Source organism: Pongo abelii, chromosome 2 (assembly GCF_028885655.2).
Source record: "Pongo abelii isolate AG06213 chromosome 2, NHGRI_mPonAbe1-v2.0_pri, whole genome shotgun sequence".
Classification (NCBI taxonomy): domain Eukaryota; kingdom Metazoa; phylum Chordata; class Mammalia; order Primates; family Hominidae; genus Pongo; species Pongo abelii.
Window position 1 is genome coordinate 158170846 of NC_085928.1, and position 22675 is coordinate 158193520.

The 22675-nt window shown below is 35.0% G+C and overlaps 1 long non-coding RNA gene across 1 annotated transcript in view; it reads right to left on the reverse strand.

Moving 5' to 3' along the window:
- Nucleotides 1-1115: 1115 nt before the first annotated feature.
- Nucleotides 1116-22675, reverse strand: part of LOC129058350 (uncharacterized) — a 95776-nt gene continuing 74216 nt past the window's right edge. Inside the window, exons 2-3 of the long non-coding RNA XR_008523456.2 lie at nucleotides 6840-6921; nucleotides 1116-1167 (exon numbers count right to left, since the gene is read on the reverse strand). This is a non-coding gene — a long non-coding RNA (uncharacterized LOC129058350). The remainder of the gene's footprint in view (nucleotides 1168-6839; nucleotides 6922-22675) is intronic.

The following is a 22675-nucleotide window of genomic DNA, read 5'->3' on the forward strand; positions in this document are numbered from 1 at the left end:
TTTTTCTAAATATTCTAGAATGAATATAAATTAGGAAAAGGAAAAAAGTTTTACAAAGAATGTTTGTTTTCATAAAATTTCAGAGTGACCACCACTTCACAGTAGTTTTCAAATAATTGATTTGTTACATAAGGATTTAAAAAATGATACGTTACACAATATGCCAGTTTGCCTAGCAAATATAGCCCTGTATGTATCTTCTGTAAAAAAAAAAAATCACCTCTGCACTTATTCCAAATTGCTTCTTTTAAGAGAACTTCTGATCTCACAGATAAAGCTAGACTAAAAAAAAAAGTTTTCTTAGAAACAACTAAGGATTCTCTCAGCATATATCTTTGATAAACTAATGAATGTCATTGGTAAAGCTTAAATTTACTTTGCATTAAACTATAGTAGATGGCTATTGAATCAAGAACTAAATATTGTATTGAACTGAATATTTAAAAACATACTTATCTCAAGATGTAGATATCTTCTAAAAGAGATAAGAACCCATTTGAAACAATAATAAACAGATAATACAGGCCAGGTGTGGTGGCTCACACCTGTAATCCCAACACTTTGAGAGGCCATGGCGGGAAGGATCCCTTGAGGCCAGGAGTTCAAAACCACCCCAGGCAACAGTGAGATTCCATCTCTACAGAAACAATAACAACACAAACAAAACAAACATAATAGAAAAATGTCTCAAGCAGTAAGAAATATGAGAAATGGAGAGGGCTAAATAAACATTAAAATGTAGAAAATAATTTATTTGACCAAGTGTTTGGACCAACATTACAACTGTAGTAGATACAATTAACGCCCTTCCCAGAACCTTTACCTGCCAGATTAATTGTTCCCCAGCTGCTGTGAGTTTTGGCTAGAACAAGAGGAAGACACCTCTCCCAGAGATGTCTGTGTTTGTGGTTATGGAAGCTCCTACCCACTCAGGGGTGCCTGTAGGGAGTAGGGAGGCAGCCCTTAGCCAATAATTGACCAACACAGGAGTACAAAATACAATTTGTCTCAGCGGAACAACTCCTAGGAGCCATTCAAACTCTCTAGAGCTCCACATGGGATCAGGATGAGTCTAGACTTCTGTTAAAAGCATATCTTTTCCTAGGTTTTCCACCTACCTTATTTGGCTTCTGTCATTTCCTAACAGTTTCCTTCTGAGAACATTCCCTCAAAAAAAAAAAAAAACAATCATTTGCACAGGAATCCTCAATTCAGGCTCTGCAGTAGGGAAACTGACCTAACAATAATCAACCTACTCGATATTTTAGCATAAATATCATGAATTTAAAAATGACTCAGGTAATTTCTAATTTTTCTTATAATTTCACTTTTGCTCCAATGAAATGTTGTCTTATGTACTTCTGAGAATCACTGATATCAGATTAGTCAGATAGTATTTGTTGATTTTATTTCTGTTTTTTCAGGGGAAGAAAAGCTCTTTTATTTGGAATGAAAATATGTCTTAGAGCCCAACAAAGTTACTGCATTATTTTGAACTAATATCTTAAAATTTCCCTTCCTGCTTGACGCTTACACTTTTTATGTTATACAAAATATATGAAGGGGAAATATAAATATGGCTGTATATGGCACAGTTATAAAATGTGTTTCAACAGTCTTAGTGTACTGAACTACCTCTCTTTGAATCATAATTTTGAGAACACAAGTCTTTCATGATTAGTCTTTTATAATTAGTTGATCTACATTAGAACTTTTTCCAATTATTTCTACATTTCAGGATAACTGAACAACTTCTTAAGAAAATGACATATATTAATGTCAATCATGCAAAATTAATTTCCTTTAATATTCACACAAGAAGATGCATGCGGGTGGATAGGACAGCTAGAAATGCTGGAGGGCTGGTTTGTTTATTTTGATTTTGCTTTCTTTTCCATAATGAGCATGTAATTCAATGAGATTGTCTACACAATACAATCAAAATCAATTAAGAACCACGTATTGATTTGTTTTGCCATATTTAACTACATTAAAAGCTTATCACTGTTACCATTTAATGCTTACCAAGTTGTTTTACTGCATATTAAATGCAAAATCTATATTAATATAATCGAGACTTCATATTTGGAATTGAGGGGGGAAATAAAGAAAATAAAAGGTTAGATTTCCTCACCAAAGGTCAATTTTCTCTGTCGGTTGAAAGATATATAAAATAATTTAAATGACAAAAGTGGCAATTTTTTTGAAAGCAAAAACATGTAAGTTCAGTTTAACATTTTAATTGTCTGTGTGTATACACACAAACAGGTGCCCTTATATACATACATATGCGCTGTGTGTTTGTGTGGGCATAATATATTTCCTGTATCAATCCAGTTTCAGTTGTAAAGGTGCTTACTTGAATAATTTTAAAACAATTTATTTCTGTTGAATAGATTGAAATGTTAAGATACCATTTCATTTTTAATTGAAAACAGTTATGCAAAAAGATACAATGAAGCAGTAAGAACCCATAGCTCCAGATAGAAACTTCCAGAAACTGATAAAATTTAATAAATTTGGGCCAGGCACGGTTAAGGCCTGTAATCCCAGCACTTTGTGAGGCTGAGGCCGGTGGATCATGAGGTCAGGAGTTCGAGGTCAGTCTGGCCAACACAGCGAAACCCCATCTCTACTAAAAATACAAAAAATTAGTGGGGTATGGTGGTGTGCACCTGTAATCCCAGCTACTCCAGAGACTGAGGCAGGAGAATCGCGTGAACCTGGGAGGCAGATGTTGCAGTGAGCCGAGATGGCGCTATTGCACTCCAGCCCAGGTGACAGTGCGAGACCCCGTATCAAAATAATAATAATAATAATAATAATAATAATTAATAAATTTGAAGTGTTTGAAGTAAACATATTTAAAAGTTTGACAGTTATGCTGAAAATTCACCAGAGCATGGAGCAGGATGATTAAGGCATGATGAAATGTAAGATATCAAGAAGCAGACATCTTGACCTCAAGTTCCATCTAGTCTATTTAGGAAGTCAATAAATGTATATGTGTGAAACAATGTGATAATTCAAATAAGATTTCTTCACTTAATGGGTATATATCAGTTACCTATCACCACAATAATGCTGCATAACAAGCAGCAAGAAACCTCAGTGACATAAAACAAGTACTTACTGCTCATACATCAGAGGCAATAATTAGATGGCTCTGCTGATCTTAAATAGCTCACTTATTCATCTGAGGGCTGGCTAGTTTCCAGCTGATCTAGGTTGGCCTTGGCTATGCCCAATCATGTGTCTGAAGTCTAGCTAGCTTACTTACTTATCTATGGGTTGGCTCTAGTCCATATGTTTCATCCTCCATAAGACTAGCCTAGCGTTTTCTTCTAGCAATGGCCAAAGAATGAAAATTAGAATGTTTCGTTCAACCACCTGCTATATGAATTCTTCCAATACCCTATTAGCCAAAGGAAGTAATGTTGCTGAGCCCAGAGTCCAAGTGAAGGGGCACCAAAAAGCTATAAAAAAAAGAGCATGGACTCCGAGATGAGGAAAGAATTAAGGCCAATAACTCAGTCCACCACAGTGGGTATTTATTGAATGATTATACTATTGTCAGAACTTGTTGGGGTTAAACTCTTTTAATAATCTTTACTGATATACCAACTTAATGGCAACAGGTAGAATGTGTTGCTATATATAGTTACATGTATATATATATATAAAATATATAAAATGTTGTATATATATTATATAAAATGTTATATATATATAAAGTTGTAGATTTATACCATTGAATTCCATTCTTTTTCTTTTTGCAGAAAAATCATTTGTAAAGGTCAGATTTCTCACTGTTTATAAGATTAGACTTGTTTTAAAGTTTATTTTTATACTATAAAAGTATCACTTTGCTAAATGAAAGAAATGTAAAAAACAAAATTTTAAGTAGCTATAACCTACTTAGGAAGGAAAAATATTTGTCAATTTTGTAGAACCTACTTACAAAAAGCAGTTGAATTATTTGTATCTCCTTATTAAATAGTTCCCTGAAAGACTGCAAATTTTAATCCATTTTTTTGTTACTATTGAGATTACTACATGCACTTAAAAATAACGAAACTACATTTTTAAGGTTTTTTTCCAAAACTAAATTTTTCATTTATTAAGATTTTGTCTTTTACTTCTTTGTAATAAAATTAGTGACTTTTTTCAAAATGAACTAAATAAATCATATTTTAAAAATTTAAATAAAATGAATTATCAATATGAAGCTAAATTTCAAACCAAGATAAATATTTACAACATTGTAATGGTAATTAAATTATTCTAGATCTAAGATATTTGAAGCTAATCCAGGACATCAAGAAAAAAGGTCAGTTAGGAGGCTACCTGAAGTTACAGAATATGTCAGAAAGATTCCCTGGGCCCAGCTGATCCAGGAGAAGCATTACCTAACCATTGAGCTATCAATTGCAGCCCATAAAAGGACATGGATGCTATTTATTATACATTGTTCTCTTAAAATATCTTTAACAACAACAATAAGCTATGCATTATTAGAAAATCTTGTAAAACAATTTGGTACATTTACATCTCTAATGCTAAATTTATATATATATATATATATATATATATATATATATGCACAGAGAGAGAGAGAGAGAGAGAGGAAAAAAAATACCAGAACAAGGTTAAAGAATGACTGTTTTATAGACTCTGGTTAGTAACCATTTGGAAAGAAAAAAATAAAACTTTTTTTTTTAACAAGAGGGGCAGTGGTGCTGGGGATGTGGCACAAAGTATTATTAAAGTATTATTATCAAATATTTTATAATTTATCTTAAAATTTAAATGTGATTTTAAGAAAGTACCATTTTACTTAGTAGATTGTGTATATTCAGAACTCATGTCCAAAATATCTGACACCAATTAGATACATAAACAAATGAAAAGACTAGGATAACCCACTATCATCGCTATTAGTATTATTGTTCTGGAAGTGTTATCCAATGCAATTAGAAGAAAAGAAAGGTGTAAAAATGGAAAGAAAAAAAAAAGTAAGCCAGGTGCGGTGGCTCACGCCTCTAATCCTAGCACTTTGGGAGGCCGAGATGGGTGGATTACAAGGTCAGGAGTTCAGGACCAGCCTGACCAACATGCAGAATCCCCATCTCTACTAAAAATACAAAAAAAAAAAAAAAAAAAAAATTAGTTGGGCATGGTGGCGCATGCCTGTAATCCCAGGTATCTTCCAGACTGCAGTGCAAAAAGGGACAACCCAAACAGACCCTGGTCATTTCACTTAGTCAAAGAGACAAAAATAAGATTTGAGGAGGCTGAGGTCCCAGCAATTTTCAAAGTAGAGTATCAAAAAGTAGGATTTGCATACAGAGAGAACAGTGGAGATTTACAAAAAGTTCTCCTCAAGTCTATAGCTGGAAAATAGCTGGAAGTAAATGGTGTTCCACCAGCCAGTGTGAGAAGGCCTGTTAATACATCAGTAGTACATAGGTACTACTAAGCCTATATACCATATGTGTGTGTGTATGTGTGTGTGTATATATATATATATATATATATATATATATACATATATGCCTATATACCTCTTACTACTCTACCAGGTAGAGCAGTAAGTAGTAAAATTCATAAAAATCACTACTAATCTTACTACTCTATCAGTAGAGTAGTAAGAGGTACATAGGCTTAGTAGTAGGATTAAATTTGCCGTAGGTTAAGACTGATTTAGACCCACCCTAACAAAGCTTAAAAAACAAGCCTGATTGACACTACTTGATTTTAAGATGGCATAAAGCTACAATAAGACAGTGTGGTATTGGAGAGTAAATAGACAAACATATCAATGGAACAGAATAGAGAGCCCAGAAATAGACCCACATAAATATAGTCAACTGATCTTTGACAAAGGGGAAACTGCAATGCAATAAAGAAAAGGTCATTTGTTTTAATGAATAGTGCTGGGAAAACTAGACACCCATGTGCAAAGAAATGAATCTGTATACAGACCTTACACCCTTCACAAAAATTAACTGAAATTGGATCATATGCCTAAATGTAACATGCGAAACTGTAAAACTCATAGAAGTTAACACAGTAGAAAGTCTAAATGACCTTGGATTTGGCAATGACGTTTCAGATAATGAAACCAAAAGACACAATTCATGAATAAGAAAGTTGACAAAGTGGATTTCATTAAAATTAAAAATTTCTGTTCTGTCAAAGATAATGTCAAGAAAATGAAAAACAAGCTACAGCCTGGGAGAAAATATTTGCAAAACACATGTCTGATAAAGGACTGCTATCCAAAATGTACAAAGAACCCTTAAATCTCAACAATAATAAAACAACCCAATTAGAAAATGGGCCAAAGACCTTAAAATACATCTCACCAAAGAAGACATATAGATGGTGTCTTAGTTTGTTTCAGCCGCTATAACAAAATACTGTAAACTGGGTAGCTTATAAACAACTGTTAGTTAATTTATGTCTCATAGTTCTGGGGGCTGGGAAGTTCAAGATCAAGGCTCCAGTAGATTCAGGGTCTGGTGAGGGCCCGATTTCTGGTTTTTCATGTTGTCTTCTCACCATGTCCTAACATGGTGGAAGAAATAAGACTGCTTTCTGGGACCTCTTTAATAGGGGCATTAACCCCATTTATGATGGCCCTGCCCTTATGACCTAATCATCTCCCAAATGCCCCACATTCTATTACCAACATATTGGTGAATAGGTTTCAAAATTCTAGGGAAATACAAATATTCAAACCATAGCAGATAGCAAAGAAGCATATGAAAAAAAATCATCCATATCATATGTCATGAAGGAAATGCACATTAAAACAATGAGACATCACTACATACCTATTAGAATGGTGAAAATGAAGAACACTGACAACATCAAATGCTGACGAGGATGTGGGATGAACAGAGTTCTCTTTTACTGCTATGGGAAAGAAAAATGGTATAGCTACTTAGAAAGATGATTTAACAGGTTTGAGGGTTGGACTTTTTTTTTTTGGTTTGATTGTTTTTTACAAAACTAAATATACTCTTACTATACAATCCAGTAATCATGCTCACACAAAAATCTATATGCAAATGTTTATAGCAGCTTTATTTATTATTGCTAAGACTTGGAACCAACAAATGCTCTTCAGTAGGTGAATGAACAAATGAATTGTGGTACTTCCAGACAATGGAATATTATTCAGCATTAAAAAGAAAGGAGCTATCAAACTATGAAGAGATGACGTATCTTAAATGCATATTACCAAGTGAGAGAACTCAGTCTGAAAGGCTACATACGATATGATTCCAACGATATAACATTCTGGAAAATGCAAAACTATGGATACAATAAAAAGATCAGTGATTACCAGGAGTTGGGGGAGAAAAGATGAATAGGTGGAGCACAGAGGATTTTTAAGTTAATTAAACTATTTGGTATAATACTATAATTGGGGATACATATTATACATTTGTTCAAATCCATAAAATGCGCAATACCAGGAGTGAGCTGTAATGTAAACTATGGTCTTTGAGGGATAGTGATGTGTCAGTGTAGGTTGTTCAAATTTAAAAAATATATCACCCTGGCTGCGGACATTGATAATGGGGGAAGCTATGCATATGTGGTGGTAGAAAGTACATTGGAAATCTCTGTACCTTCCTCTCGATTTTGCTGTGAACCTAAAACTGCTCTAAAAAATAAAGTCTCATCTTTAAAAACCAAGTCTTGAAGACATCTGAATCCAACCAACCTCTTAAGAAAAACTGAACTAAAAAAATGGAGATTTTAACTTTCCTCTCTTAGTAATTGGTATAATAAGCAGATAGAAAATCAATAAGGTTCAAGAACAGCCTGGCCAACCTGGTGAAACCCCGTCTCTACTAAAAATACAAAAATTAGCTGGGTGTGGTGGCACACGCCTGTAGTTCCAGCTACTAGGGAGGCTGAGGCACAAGAATTGCTTGAACCAGGGAGGTTGAGGTTGCAGTGAGCAGAGATTGTACCAGTGTACTCCAGCCTAGGAGACAGAGTGAGACCCTGTCTCAAAACAAACAAACAAACAAACAAACAAACAAAAATTAATAAGAATACAGAAGACCCGAACATTACTGTCAACCAACTTAAGAACACTCAACCCAAAACTGCAGAACACACATATTTATCAAGTGCATATGAAAACTTTACAAGTAAAATTTGTATTTCTTAAATACAATAACAACAAATATAATAATTAATATATACTTATAAGTATATTAATTACTTTAAAAGTATATAAATCATGCAAAATATGTCTTTGAATTAAGCTAAACGATAAAATTGAATTAAATTAAACTAAAATGATAGTTAGTGGAAACATATTTGGAAAACCCCCAAAGATTGGGAAATTAAACAAGGCACATCCAAATAACTCAAGTCAAAGAAGAAGAAAATAATAATAGTATAAGAGAAATCAATAAAATGGGAAAAAAGGAAACAATAGAGGAAAACAATGACACCTAAAGTCAGATCTTTAAAGAGATTAATAAAATTTATAAACTTCTAGCCAGACTGATTAATAATAGAGAAGACAGATTTCTAACATTAGAAAAGGAAGAGAAACGTCACCACAGAGATCTTGCAGATCTCAAAAAGATAATAAAATAACATTATAAAAAACTTTATGCTAAGTAATTTGATAATTTGAGAGTGGCTTGAAAGACAAAAACTACCAAATCCCATTCAAGAAAACATGGATGACCTATACCGATTTGAGAAACAGATAAATAATAAGTCTATATCTACTAAATCAATTGAATTCAAATTTTATATGCTTTCCACAAAGATAAATCTGGGCTGAGAGGGTGCACTGATGAATTCTACCAAACATTTAAATAAGAGTGATGCCAAGCCTACACTGAATCCTCCAGAAAATGGAAGAGGGGTGAACACTACTTATTTTATGGGGCTATATTAACCTAATACTCTGCAGATAGACATTACAAGAGAAGAAAACTAAACACAGACACAGCAATTCTCTGAAAAGTTGAAAGAACTAGACTTCAGAAATATGTGAAAAGGACAGTACATTCTGTTAAATTGAGTTTTATCTTAGGAATGTACTGTTGGCTTAACATTCAAAAACCAATCAATGTAATTCACCATATTCATAGATAAAAAAGAAAAAAATTATATGATTATCTCAGCAGACATAGGAAAAGCACTTAACAAAACTCAACATCCATTATGATAAAAGCCATTAGCAACTAGGAATAAAAGAAAAACATGAGAGGATTTCTTTATAAACCTAGAGTATAGAAGGGTTAAGTATGATACAAAACTTAGAAGCCATCAAAAGTTGATAATTTCAACTATTTAAAAGTTAGGAATTACTACATGGCAAAAATAACATTATCAATAGTGAAAGACATATGAAATAACAGGTAAAATATTTGCAATACACATCACAGAAAAGAAGTAGTTTACTAAATTAGAAGCTCCTACAAATAAATCAACAACCTAATATCAAAGGGAGCAATGGATAAACTATTTAGAAAAGAGAAAATTGAATAGTTCTTAAACATTTGCTCAAGTTCACTTGTAAAAATAAGGCATGCCAATTAAAACTAAAAAGAGATAACTCACTTTTTCCTGAGCTGATTGCCAAAGATCAAAAAACATGTACTGTGTGTTACAAGGACATGAGAAAACAAGCACTCTCATACATTTCGGTGGGCACGTAAATTGATGTAATGTCTGTGGATGGCAATTCAGTATATCCATCATAATTGAAAATGCATATGCCATTTGAAACAATATAATTATACTTTTGGAAATTTATCTTACAGATAAACACATTTCAAAACTGATTATTGTACATGAGTAATTATTGCACCAATATTTGTAATAGCAAAAGAGTTGAAGTAAACTCAGTCCACCAATTATGGACCAGTTAAATCAATTAAGATATGTTCATAGAACAGAATATTATGTAGATGCTATACATATATGTGTGTTTGTTAAAATGAGTATATTAATATATTTTAAGAAGAAAAGCAATATGTAAAATTGTATATATAATACACATATATGTTTATTTTTACATGCATGTATAATAAATGTTATGTTATAAATGTTATGCTATGTTATAAAATAATATGTTTATTTTTACAAGCATGTATAATAAGGGAGACTGCAGATTTCTAACATTAGAAATGGAAGAGAATCATCACTACAGAGATCTTACAGATCTCAAAAGGATAATAAAGTAACATTATGAAAAACTTTGTGCTAAGTAATTTGATAATTTGAGAGTGGCTTGAAAGACAAAACTACCAAATCTCATTCAAGAAAAAAATAGATAAGCTATACTGATAGGTATAGTCATCCCTCAGTATCTGTGGGGGATGGCTCCAGGACCTCCCACAGATTCCAAAATCTGTGGATGCTCAAATCCCTGATATAAAATGGCATAGTGTTCGTGTATAATCTACACACATATCCCTGTATACCTTAAACTATCTCTAGATTTCTTATAATACCTAATACAGTTAAATGCAATGTAAACAATTGTTATAGTGTATTATTTAAGGAATAATGACAAGGAAATATGTCTGTACATGTTCAGTGCAAATACAATTTTTTTCCTCCAAATATTTTCAATGCGTAGTTGGTCGAATCCACAGATGTAGAGGGCTGACTCTGTGTGTGTGTGTGTGTGTGTGTGTGTGTATGTGTGTATACTTATAATCTCTGCAAAATTACACACAAGTAAGAGTGATTGCCTCCAGAAATGAAAAACAAGTGCCTATGAGAGAGGGGCATACCATTTTAACATTTTGGATTGTATACTGTATACATATAACCTATTTAAATACCAATATGTTAGTTAATTACAAAATAGTTATTTAAAAAGCTTAGTAAATTTAGTGTTGATAGCTCATGACATGTCATTCAAGTACTCTGAGATATTTAGAAATGTACCTTATATATTTTAATATTAACTGACAGAAGACAAACTGGATTGTCTCTGTCAGAGAAGAAACACTGAAGTGGATGAATTTTTGAGCTAATTGTTATGGCTTTCCTTATATTCTAGTTTTTACTTGAACAGAGGTGGACATGACAGGAATGGATACAGAGTGGGAAAAATAGGCTTATGTTGTCTCCTACTATTCCAGTCTACTAAAAGCTTACAGGTGTATGCATATGCGTGTGTGTATATGTGTGTGTGTGTGAGAGAGAGAGAGAATGAGAGAGAGAGAGAGAGACAAAGATTGAGAAACACCACACAACAGGCAATGGTGGAGGAAGGACAGCCACAAACTAAGAAGGATCCCAATAGATACATTTTCTTTTTGTTTTTAACTTTTATTTTAAGTTCAGGGGTACAAGTGCAGGTTTGTTACATAGGTAAACTTGTATCATGGGGTTTGTTGTACAGATTATTTCATCACCCAGGTATTAAGCCTAGTACCCATTAGTTATTTTTCATGATCCTTTTTCTCTTCTCACCCTCCACCCTCCAAAAGGCCCAGTTTGTGTTCTTCCCCTCTATGTGTCCATGTGTTCCAAAAGAGATACCTTTTCTACTCTTGCTATTACTTTGAGTCAGTAAATAGTTGTTGGGTTTTTCTTGCTTTCCCTAAATAGCTGCCTTTCAGCACATTATGGAGTGAGTGCTGGTACAATATTTATTTAAGCAATGAGCAAAGGGTACATTAAGAACCTTTTGTATTGAAAAATTATTGTTAAGATATGCTTATTACTACTTGACATTGCCAGTGTAAAACAGACTGAAGGATGAAGATGGCACCGTCAACAAAAAAGTGTTTTCAGGAACTGACACCTCTCCTCGTGCTCCAGAATTGACTCAATGGCTCAAGCAGACAGAAGGACTTGATTTCCAGTTAGAATGGCAGCTTCTGCAAATACTCAGAATGTCCTTTTCTCCCCATTAAATCTTTAAAACCCTCTACTATTGCCCCAGCTTATAATTCTAGCTGGATCACCATCTATTTTCCTGTAAGACCATTATGCTTCAGCAAAATTGGAACACACTCTCTCACACACACACAAACACACACACAAATTTGACTTTATTATTTTTAAGTATTTTTTATCAAATTTATCTCTCTGAGCTTTGCACAATTCTCTTCTGTTGACCCTTCCTGGACCACTCCAGGCCCTTGTTATCGTCCTTTCTGAACTGATCCCGTATTGCTCTTATGATAATTTAAGTGTTGCCTTGTCTTTTTTGAGATACAGAATTTTGTTGAGATTGTTTTTAGATTTTATTTTGTTGGGTTTTTTCTTTTTTAATTAAAAAAAAAAAAACCTATTGCACTCTGGTGAGGAAAAGCAACATTCCAAGGACCAAATCAGACTTCTGCTTCTGTCTATAACAGGGTGATCAGCTCCAGATTTGCCCTCCCTTCATAAAAAAACTAGGTAAGTAGACATGACATTTGATCACGGAAAGCTCAAGATTGTGTCTCTACAGATAATGGAATCAAATGAGGTGAGGCCTCCAATAGCCCTAGTTTTATGCTCAGAGGTACTTTCATGATTGTGGATCAGAGAAGGGTCCTCAAGCAAAGTGCACTCTTGTTGAGATGACAAGTCAGGAACCTGCAGAGGAGAAATCCATGCAAAGAAAGAGGTCCAGAAATTACTTAGGAGTCTTCTTGAGTCTTTGCTTACTAAGGTGTGCTGTCATAGGGTGAATCTCCACAAGGACAGGCAAAGGATGACTGGGAAGTTTAAAGTGAACACTTTCCAGAACTTGCAGAGGTCCAGGAGCCATTCTAGTTCTGATAGTCAGGGGAGGCCCAAGTGAAAACCCAGGGCACTTGTTACACACCCTAAAGGTGGCACACTTTAGTAGTGGGACTAACCTAGCCCTAGGATAAAGGCTGTTTTACACTTGCTCTAAGAAAACTTAAAAAAGATAAACAAATAAGCCTTGAGGCCAGGCATGGTGGCTCACTCTTGTAATCCCAGCACTTTGGCAGGCCAAGGTGGGCAGATTGCTTGAGCTCAGGAGTTCAAGACCAGCCTGAGCAACACAGTGAAACCCTGTCTCTACCAATAAATCAGAAAAAAAAATAATAATCCTGGAAAGAATAAACTTGATCCAGAAGCACTCTTTAAAGGAAGACCACAAAATCCAGACAATCAGAAATTTAATATGTCCACACACATACATTTTGTGTGTATATTTTTATTCTCATCTAAATGCAAGAGTCATAAGAGTAGGGATTTCTCTCTGTTTTATTCATGGATATATTTCAAATACCTAGAAGAAAATTTGTGCAGAGGAAGCATGCAATAAATATTTATTGAATGATTACTTATTCTTTATTGTATATTAAATATTTATATTATACAAATTCATGTCATAAAATATTTACTGTACATTAAATGTTTATACTACACAAACTCAGCCCTCATTGATTTGTGGCTGAAATAAGAAACATGTTCCCACAATGTCATCACTCAGATTTGAACCATGGTTGCTGTGGCCACAACACAGAGTGCTAACCACTATACAGTCACTGCATGCTACTGGGGACCTGACATAAGAAACGTGTAAAGGAAAAGAGACATCTTAGTTTTCAAACATTTCTTAATAAGTGAAAATAAAGATACACAATTGCAACTCTTGGTTTAGTTAGGAAAAAAATTATAAAGCAGGGAAAGTGAACTTTCCAAAAAGGAGCAATTGGTAATTCTTGATCAGCTTAATTAAGTAGTAGCTGGGGTTGCAAAATGTGTATACGCTTACCTTTTCCACAAGATATCTGCATGAAACAGCATGTTCAGACTGCACCACTGTGAAAGCCCATAAGTAGTCTCCAAGGATCACTCAATATAGAGATCCAGTGCAACAATATGGTTTCTACTGAAATATGAGGATGTGACTCAAGCAAAAAAGCAAAATAATGCACACGGAGCGATAGTATTATTAAAATCATTCAATAGATGTTTTATTTTTTCAAAATCTGACACATTTTCTTGTCAAAAAAAGATTTCTCTAAAATATTATTTTGGTAATTTTTGGTTTTGTTACAAAATAAAAACATGGATATGAAGACCATTTTTTCACATATTGCAGCAATTAATTTACCAGAAAAATCATATATTGTTTTCTACATTCCTCCCAGCACATATTATAAATGATGAGCTCCTGTATGCATTCTGTTGATGCATTATCATTAAAAAGTTTTCTGTGGGCTAATAAATCAAATTAATGCCACCTTAAAAGTTGATGCTCCTGGGGTATTACATTTAGCTATCTTTAGCGCTCACCTCTCTGATCAGCAGGATCTCAAAGCTCAGTTGTTTCTCCAGCTGACCTAACTTCAAAATGCCACACCCAACTTTCCAGCTGCCTTAGTTGCCTACACATCTCAAAGTTCGTATTTCCAATCGAACACGCTAACTTTCTCTCTAGATGCCTGACCTTGTCTGCACACCTAGTTTCTTTTCCCCATGCTTTCCATACTTTGGTCAATGGCACCAAAATCTTCATGTTTATACATGACAAAACCCTGAGAATTGTATTAGTGATCTCCCTGTTTCTTATCACCCAGATATCATTTTTCTTTCTTATGATCTCTATATTCCAAGCCTTCCTCCCAAGTCCTGCTGCTCTTCAGGACGTTATTATTTCTAATTTAGAGGATGCCAGTAGATTCTCCACTACCCTCCTTGTCCTGTCTTCCCTGCTCCTGCCCAGTCTGTTCCCTAGGGCTATTGGTGGGGTATCTCTCACTGCAGATCTAATCATACAGATTCTTAGTAAAATTCTTCAGTGGTAGCTTATACCAGCTTATGTGGTTCACTGATCATCTGTTTATTTTGCCAGGGTTTTCAGTGTTTAAAGCTAAAGTGAACTGTTCTTTAAAATCAGACATTTGACACAAATATCCGTATTTCTGGCTTCTCTAGAAAACTCAGTCTGACAGCACTGGGCACTGCATTTTCAACTTGGCGGCAATCAGCTGAGGCTAAGTAGAAAGTGCTGAGGGGGATGATGCCCTCTCCAGTTCCCAATAATTTGTGTGATACACTTGTACTTACCAAACCACTTCTCCCCACCTGTTTGACATCTGATGGCATAAGATATCACTTGATTTTACAGCTCCTGGCCTATCCAGATCCTACCTGAGGCTTTGACCTAATAAAATCTTTTTAAATTGTTTCTTTGTATATAAATCACAGCTTTGCCTCTCAGTTCATGTACCTCTCAGTTCACGTTCCTCACATACAAGAAGAGGAGCGAAGACCAGATGGTCCCCAACTCTTCTAACTACAAGGACAGGGCTGGGAAAATAAATATCCTGACTTCACATTTCTTACTCCCTCCAGTCTCTCACTAGAGCAATTCATTAACTAAACCCAATCAGAAGCTCTAGAATGGATGGTTCGGAAGCATTTAAAACCCAAAATAAACAATGAGGAGTCTCAGCATTTAATTTATCAAAATTATGATTGTGTCCCCTTTTAGAAGCAATGCTCCCTAGAACCTTAAATTCCACAGACACAAAGTTATGGGGACAGGAATCAAAAATTCTACCAGTAGGCTATTAGGTAAAATAGTGAGAGCAGCCAATCTCATCTCTATTCCTTTGTCCCTAGATGTTATATTCTGACTGTGTAGATAGAGTCAAATATTAGCTGCTGGCTTAAGGGGTATTAGCTGCATCTTGTAAAATGGTACCAAATCTCACAGAGTATATGTTTTTAGCTCGCACTGCAGCTGAGCTTCCTCAGGACATTGTACTCTTCTATCAAGGTAAGTGTTTTGGCCTTAACGCAAATAAGATCAAAGTGAATTCCGTTGGCATCAGTCCAATGTCTCACTTCCGTTGCTTTAAAACAAATCTCCTGGTCAAAGGTAATGTTTTGTAGATTGCCATGGATACAGCAATCTGTAATCCATGAATCAAGATGCTGGCAGAAGCCCCAAATGCAGGAAAGGCAGATCTGTTCCTGAATACACGTTTGTCCCTGTGTGGACAACTGCTGCCTCCTCCATGATGAGCAGGTTGCCAGCCGTTCCCTTAATATGTGATACAGGAACTCATCGCTGTCCTCTCTGCAGTCAAATTGCACACTCAGTTGAGTGTCTAGAAGCCAGATCAGCCTTGATGAGAGCAAGTTTCTGTTGTTGAGCTCACGCATAATCCCCATTCTTGATGTCAGGGCCACTTTGTAGTGAACCCATCAAACAGGCACTAGTGTGCTGGAATAAGAAGCTGTCTGACATCCGTGATGGGATCAATTACCTACCTAATGATTAAGTGCCCTCACAGATGAAGCCCTTGGGTAAGCATTTACATGAATCACAAATGTGTTACCCTCTGTGCCCATTATAAGAGATCCATCTATATACCTGTTCCTAGACATCCTTTGTCACCAAATGTGTTCATTTCAAATTCATGACCAGTTGACCAGTTCGTTAGCCACAGTTTATGAATCAAGTACATTCATACATTAAGCCATCTTTCCTTCCAGAATAAAAGTTCAGCCACATGGACCACCCAAAGCTCTACACATTGTGGTGAGTTCCTTTCACCACTATTTTTCAGGGCCAACTCTGAGTGGGTCTTTAGTTCAGTAGTTCTGAACTACCCTTCTGGATCATGCGAATTCTAATAGTGTGAGACAGGAGGAGGCAGAGTCCTGTTTTCCTTACTTTTAAGCCCCTAACTCATCCAGATCATACAATGGCTTCTAAAATTTCTCTTGGATTTATGAAAAGTGCAGTATACACACACCACTACACATACACGGAAGCCCACACCAGCCTTGGCCTTGAACTAGAACGTGTTGTTTTGGAAATATTTCTTATTGAATAGCAAGTTTGTAGCACTAAAAGCCAACTAGAAATTAACCTTTCCCCAGCAGTAGAAAAAGGCAACATAAACATTCTTTTGGAATTACAGATTTAAAAAGGAATTAAATGTTGTTTTAGAGCTAGGTTGGTTTCCTCTTCCCCATTTCTATTGTCAGTGAACTTACTCTGACTGGAAAGGATAGCACTGATGTCAAGGAAAGCAAACAGCACCCACTCATGTAAACAATCTCATCTGTAATTCATTAACCCTGCTACCCTCAGCCTCCTAGGAAAAGTGTCTCATTTATTATTTTCCAATCCTAAGTTCATGTTTGTCTTTCAGTTCTGGGACATTATTGAGCAGTAAAGGAAAGAGATGTTCAATTACTGGTGACATTTTTTACGTGGAGTTGCCAGTTTACACCAGTGGTACAGATTGTTTACTAAATTGTTTTCACCTTTGATGGATTAGATAGACTCCTCATTATTTATATTTCTTACCCATTGAAGAAAGTAGAAAAATACATATTACCAAGGTACCCCACTCTTTCTCATTCTACTATCTAAAACAAAAGAAGCAGAGACCAAAATAGCAGTGGCTACTGGAAAACAGCAAGGCCTCCCACAGCCTGGGATACTACTGGTATTTGAGACGACTCTCGATGGTATGCCAGACAATATCAAGTGGTACTCTAATCAGGCAAATAATGGTATCAGAAACCTATAATGAGAAAATTATTTTCTTTCCTAATTTGCTTCAATCCTTTAATTTCTTCAGTAAAGAAAGTCTCATTTCAATATCTAATGTTTTAACAGAGAGAAAGCAGGCTTCGGGCTTAGAACATTTGATAGTCAACAACATCTAGCTAGAACTTACCAACGTTATTATTTTTTCATTATCTATTTATGGCAATTGATACTGATGATATAGCAGTGATAATGAGATTTCTCTGATAAATTTTAAAAGTAAGTTGTTTTAAGAAAAAAATGCTAAGTAAATAATAGTACAAGCGATACATGAATACAATAAAAATCTCAAAATGTGACTACAAATAAAGAAATTTTGAAAACACTGTTAGAGAAAAAGAAAGATTTCATAACAACTTAGTCCTAAAGTTAGAATTCACTCAATATCAGTGAGGGTTTGTGTATGGGCTGTGTGTGTATATATGGGTGTATGTGTATATAGGAGAGGAGCTGGAAGTTTTGAACTTTCTGTTTCCCATTTCCACATGCTGAAAAGACTATGTTATTGTCACATTTTCCTCTGCGCAAATATATATGCACACATTATATGAATATATACACATACAGAAACACACATACACGCACCTATTTCAGAGATGTTTGGTAGCACCTGCTCTCTATACTGCTAAATTCTGTTTTTTAAAACTGGATGTGTTTGTGCATAATATATACATCTTTTTTTTTTCCTTACTGTTTACAATCATATTTGATCCTGAAAGTTCATTCTGAAATATCTGTCAGTTCCTTCAATTAAATGTATTATACAGTTTCATGAACATTATGTCCTTGACTATTTCTGTTTATTCACTGTCTAGATTGCCTTCTACTTAAAATTTTAGGCTTAATAAACTCATTGTTTTGAATTAAATGTGTCTGGAGATTTTGTTCTTCAGGAAGAATAGAGGTAATTAGGATTTTGTGTGTAGGAATTGAAGAGCCTTCATTAAACTCAGTAGTCTTATTCAGCTGAGATTAATGGCTAAAATTTATATTTTGCTGCAATTATTTATATTTCTTATGCAGTCATGCAAATTATATTATTTATTTTACATAAAACAACTATGTAGACAGATAAAGATGGTGCATTTATACTTATGTAGAATCAAATATTTCTTTTTCAGTGTTGAAAATTGTAATAGTAAAGTATAATTTTTCTAAGGATTATCACTTTGCTAATTTTTCACTTTCTGACATTCCATTGCATCTCCCAGCAATTACTGACACATTTTCCACTGGAAATGTTCTCACTAGGTTACTAAATGCAGATATTTCCTAAAGCACAACATATTTTTTTCCTTCTGTGGATTCTTGAGTTGGAGATAAAATTGTTGTGGCATTTGAACACAAGTTACTGTGTAAATAGACACCTTCTAGAGTTGCTTTTGGATTATTGAAAGTAATTTCAGTTTTCACTCATTATCATTAAAAAAAAAAAGAGGATAGTTTTGCCACATGTGCATAAGCCCAGAAGGGATGCTGTAAACTCCGAGGAAATCAGTAGTAATCAGCAGGGTGCAGTGGCTCATGCCTGTAATCCCAGTGCTTTGGGAGGCCGAGGTGGGCGGATCACTTAAGGTCTGGAGCTCCGGACCAGTCTGGCCAACATGGTGAATCCCTGTCTCTATTAAAAATACAAAAATTAGCAGGGCATGGTGGCGCGTGCCTGTAATCCTAGCTACTTGGGAGGCTGAGGCACAAGAATCACTCGAACCCGGGAGGCAGAGGTTGCAGTGAGCCGAGATCGTGCCACTGCACTCCAACCTGGGTGACAGAGTGAGACTCCGTCTCAAAAAAAAAAAAAAAAAAAAAGATTAGCAATCGCGTAGAATAAACAGATGTACACTTTGGCAAGCATTGAACCTTATAAAGACAAGAAAAGTTGGTGAAGTTTATTCTCATGTTCAAAGTTTTCATTCTTTGGTACAAAGCACATTTTGTAAGGCACTTTTTTAAGGCATAATAAATGTGTTTTGACATTGAATCTGTGTTTTGAATGTTACAGCTGTAATACCCTGGGACCAGGAATCACTTGTTACTCATCATGTAGATATTTTTAAACAAATACTCAGCAACAACAACAAAATAGTATGACAATCATGTATTTTTTTATGTTGTCTCCACAGACATTTTTTTTTCACTTAAAGGACAATTGACATGGCAAAAGCATATCATTCAGAGAATTCTTTACCTGTAAAATATAACTTTTTCAATTAAATTTTTAAATATATTAAAGTATAACTTTTATGACAGTCTATTAAAGAACAAATTAAATGCCTCTTTTTACAACTTACAATGTAAATTTTTGCATTTATTTTAAAATCCAGTTTTTCTATATGCATCTGTCATAACCTATTTTTGGTTTTCAGATCATTTTGCAACTAAAGATTCACAAATATTTTAAGGAACAAAGAAATATCATTTTTGGAGTAGCTAACGAAACTGCTGAATAAGAAAGTACTTTTTAAATAAAAGAGAAATTTTATAATAAAGTCAGAATCATATAGACATTAAAAAATAGCTGAATACTGTCAAAGCCTGTCACTTTCTCTTGGCATTAAGATAACAATGGAGATAAATTAAATAAACAGAGAAAGATGGTCCTCAAGGCCAGATCAGCAGCCAATAGTTTGAGGCCCTTATATCTGAAGACAGATTTTCTAGAAAGAGATGTAATGGAATTAACTTGGCATCCAGATATCTTCCAAGAAACTTTTGCTCTTAAATCTTGCTATAAAATTAAAATCAAATTGAAAGTTGAAATACTAGTTAAAATGAAAGAAAATTCCAAAGGATTAGAATTGGCTCAACCTATGTTATTGTGAAGTTTTGAAATGCCATTTTTTACAAATATGAGAAAATAATTTTTCAGGGCTGGTAGAAGATAGAACATTTTGTTTTACATTATTTATCTGCTGTTGAAAAGAAGACTTCTTCCAAAAGATTACAAAAACTATTATAAAGCAAGGATAGTGCCAATATGAATTATTGCTCCAGGCATTTAAAGCTATATTTGGGGAAGGAAATCTTTACTTATTTTATCCTGTTAAGAAAAAAGATTCAATATAATCTGAAATGCCATTTGATGTAGAGTCCTCTTGCAAATGTGTGCTGTCAGGCTGCTTTTTGTAATTACTACCTACCTTCTTGTCTTTATCACAGGCAGGTTTTACCATTTTTCTTTTCATTTTTTTTCTTTTGCATGTGCTGTTTAAGCATACGCTGATTAGCATTCTAATAGTTCAAAGTCAGGTTTATGCTTCCAGTTCAAGGTAGTTGACTGAGTATGGGCATTTATCTCTCTTCCATACCAAAATTTGATTAAAATAAAATTTTAAAAAATAATAGCAACTAAAACAATGATAGCTAATTTCTGTTGAGTACCAACTATGCCAGGCACTCTTCTGCGTGTATAGCATTTAATTCTCAGGATCTCCCATTTTATAGATATAAAAGTAGAGGCATAAAATAGTTAAGGAACTTGTGTGGAGTGGTAGAACCAGTAATTGGTGGAGCCAGAGCTTGAATCCGGGCTAATGAAGTGATCCCCTATGCTGCACTGCCAGTTAAGATATGAAAAAAGAGAAGAAATCATTACATGTAATGAAAGTAAGAGTGGCCCCTTCAGTTGATGAAAATCTTGGAGAATTTCTGGGAGATAGCAAACAGATTGGAGAGAATACAATCATATCAGGAGGAGAGAGCTATGGAATATTTAATCTAAGAAATATCTACAATACACTTAGACTAACTAGCCATCATCATGCCCCCAAAAATACAATGCAGCTGCAGAATTTTTCCTAACCCTAAAGCAGGCTACTATATTAGTCAGGGTCCAACTAGGAAATGGAAATGAAGTATTTACCACAGGCAGAATTTAATACAGAGAACCAATTACCCAGGGGCTGGTGCTGCTGAGAAGCCACACTGGGGATAGAAGGCAGAAACAGGAAGCAGGATGGAGTTGGTATCCCTGAAAACAAGGGGTCGGGTCACTCAGCAGCAATTTAAAGGCAATCTGTCCAGGGAAAATTGATGCTATTTCTGGAGATACTATCCAAGACAAACAGGTAAAGAGGGAGGAGGAAAAGATGTTTTCATCATCCTTTCCCATATCTCAATCTGCTGCCTCTGTGTCCCATTGGCCAAATCCAGCCAGAACCATCTTGGGTGAAACCCAGGAAATGTAGCCTGCTGCAGTCAGTCTTCCTATGATACAGAGCAGAGTAAGGGCAAGGAATGATTCTGAGCACACAGGCTCCAGACCAGCAAGGATGTTGCTAAATAAAGTAAAAAGGCCTTCCTGGCAAGCAATCCCAGCATGGGTGTTAGGGCCAGAGATAAACAGAACAAAGCCTGACATAACCCTGGATTCCTAACATCATCAGTCATGGGGGACTAAGCTCACCTGTACTCAAAAAGGAAGACCTTAGCCTCCTTCATTCCAAGAAGACAACTTCAGTGTGAATTGGCCCACATAACTGCAGAGGAATCCCAATATCAGTTGTCCAGAATTATCAAACTAGTTATTCCTTCACAAATATGAAGAGACAACTGAGAGTCAGAAAATATCTGACTTTCTGAGCCTTACAGCTGACTTTAAGACTGGGAAAAATGAGCAGTTTAGAAGAGAGGAATCGTGATAAATAAACAGAACCCCTAACCCTAGAGGAAACAATGATACTGCAGAAGGAAAATTTTATTTTTTATTTAATTTTTGAAAATGACAGCTTTATTGAGATATAATGTACATATTATAGAACTCACCCTTTTAAAGTGTATAGTTCAGCGGTTTTCAGTGTATTCACAGATGTGTGCAATCATCACAATCTAATCTCAGAACATTTTCATTATTCCAAAAAGAAATACTGTACCCATTAGCAGTCACCCCCCATTCCCCCACTACTTCCAGCCCATGACAACCCCTAATCTACTTTGTCTCTGTGGATTTTCCTATTCTGGACATTTCATATGAATGGAAACATACAGATGTACATTTTGTGACTGGCTTCTTTCTCTTAGCATAAAGTTTTTTTTGTTTTGTCTTTTTTTTTATTTTTTCCATAAGTTATTGGGGTACAGGTGGTGTTTGATTATATGAGTAAGTTCTTTAGTAGTGATTTG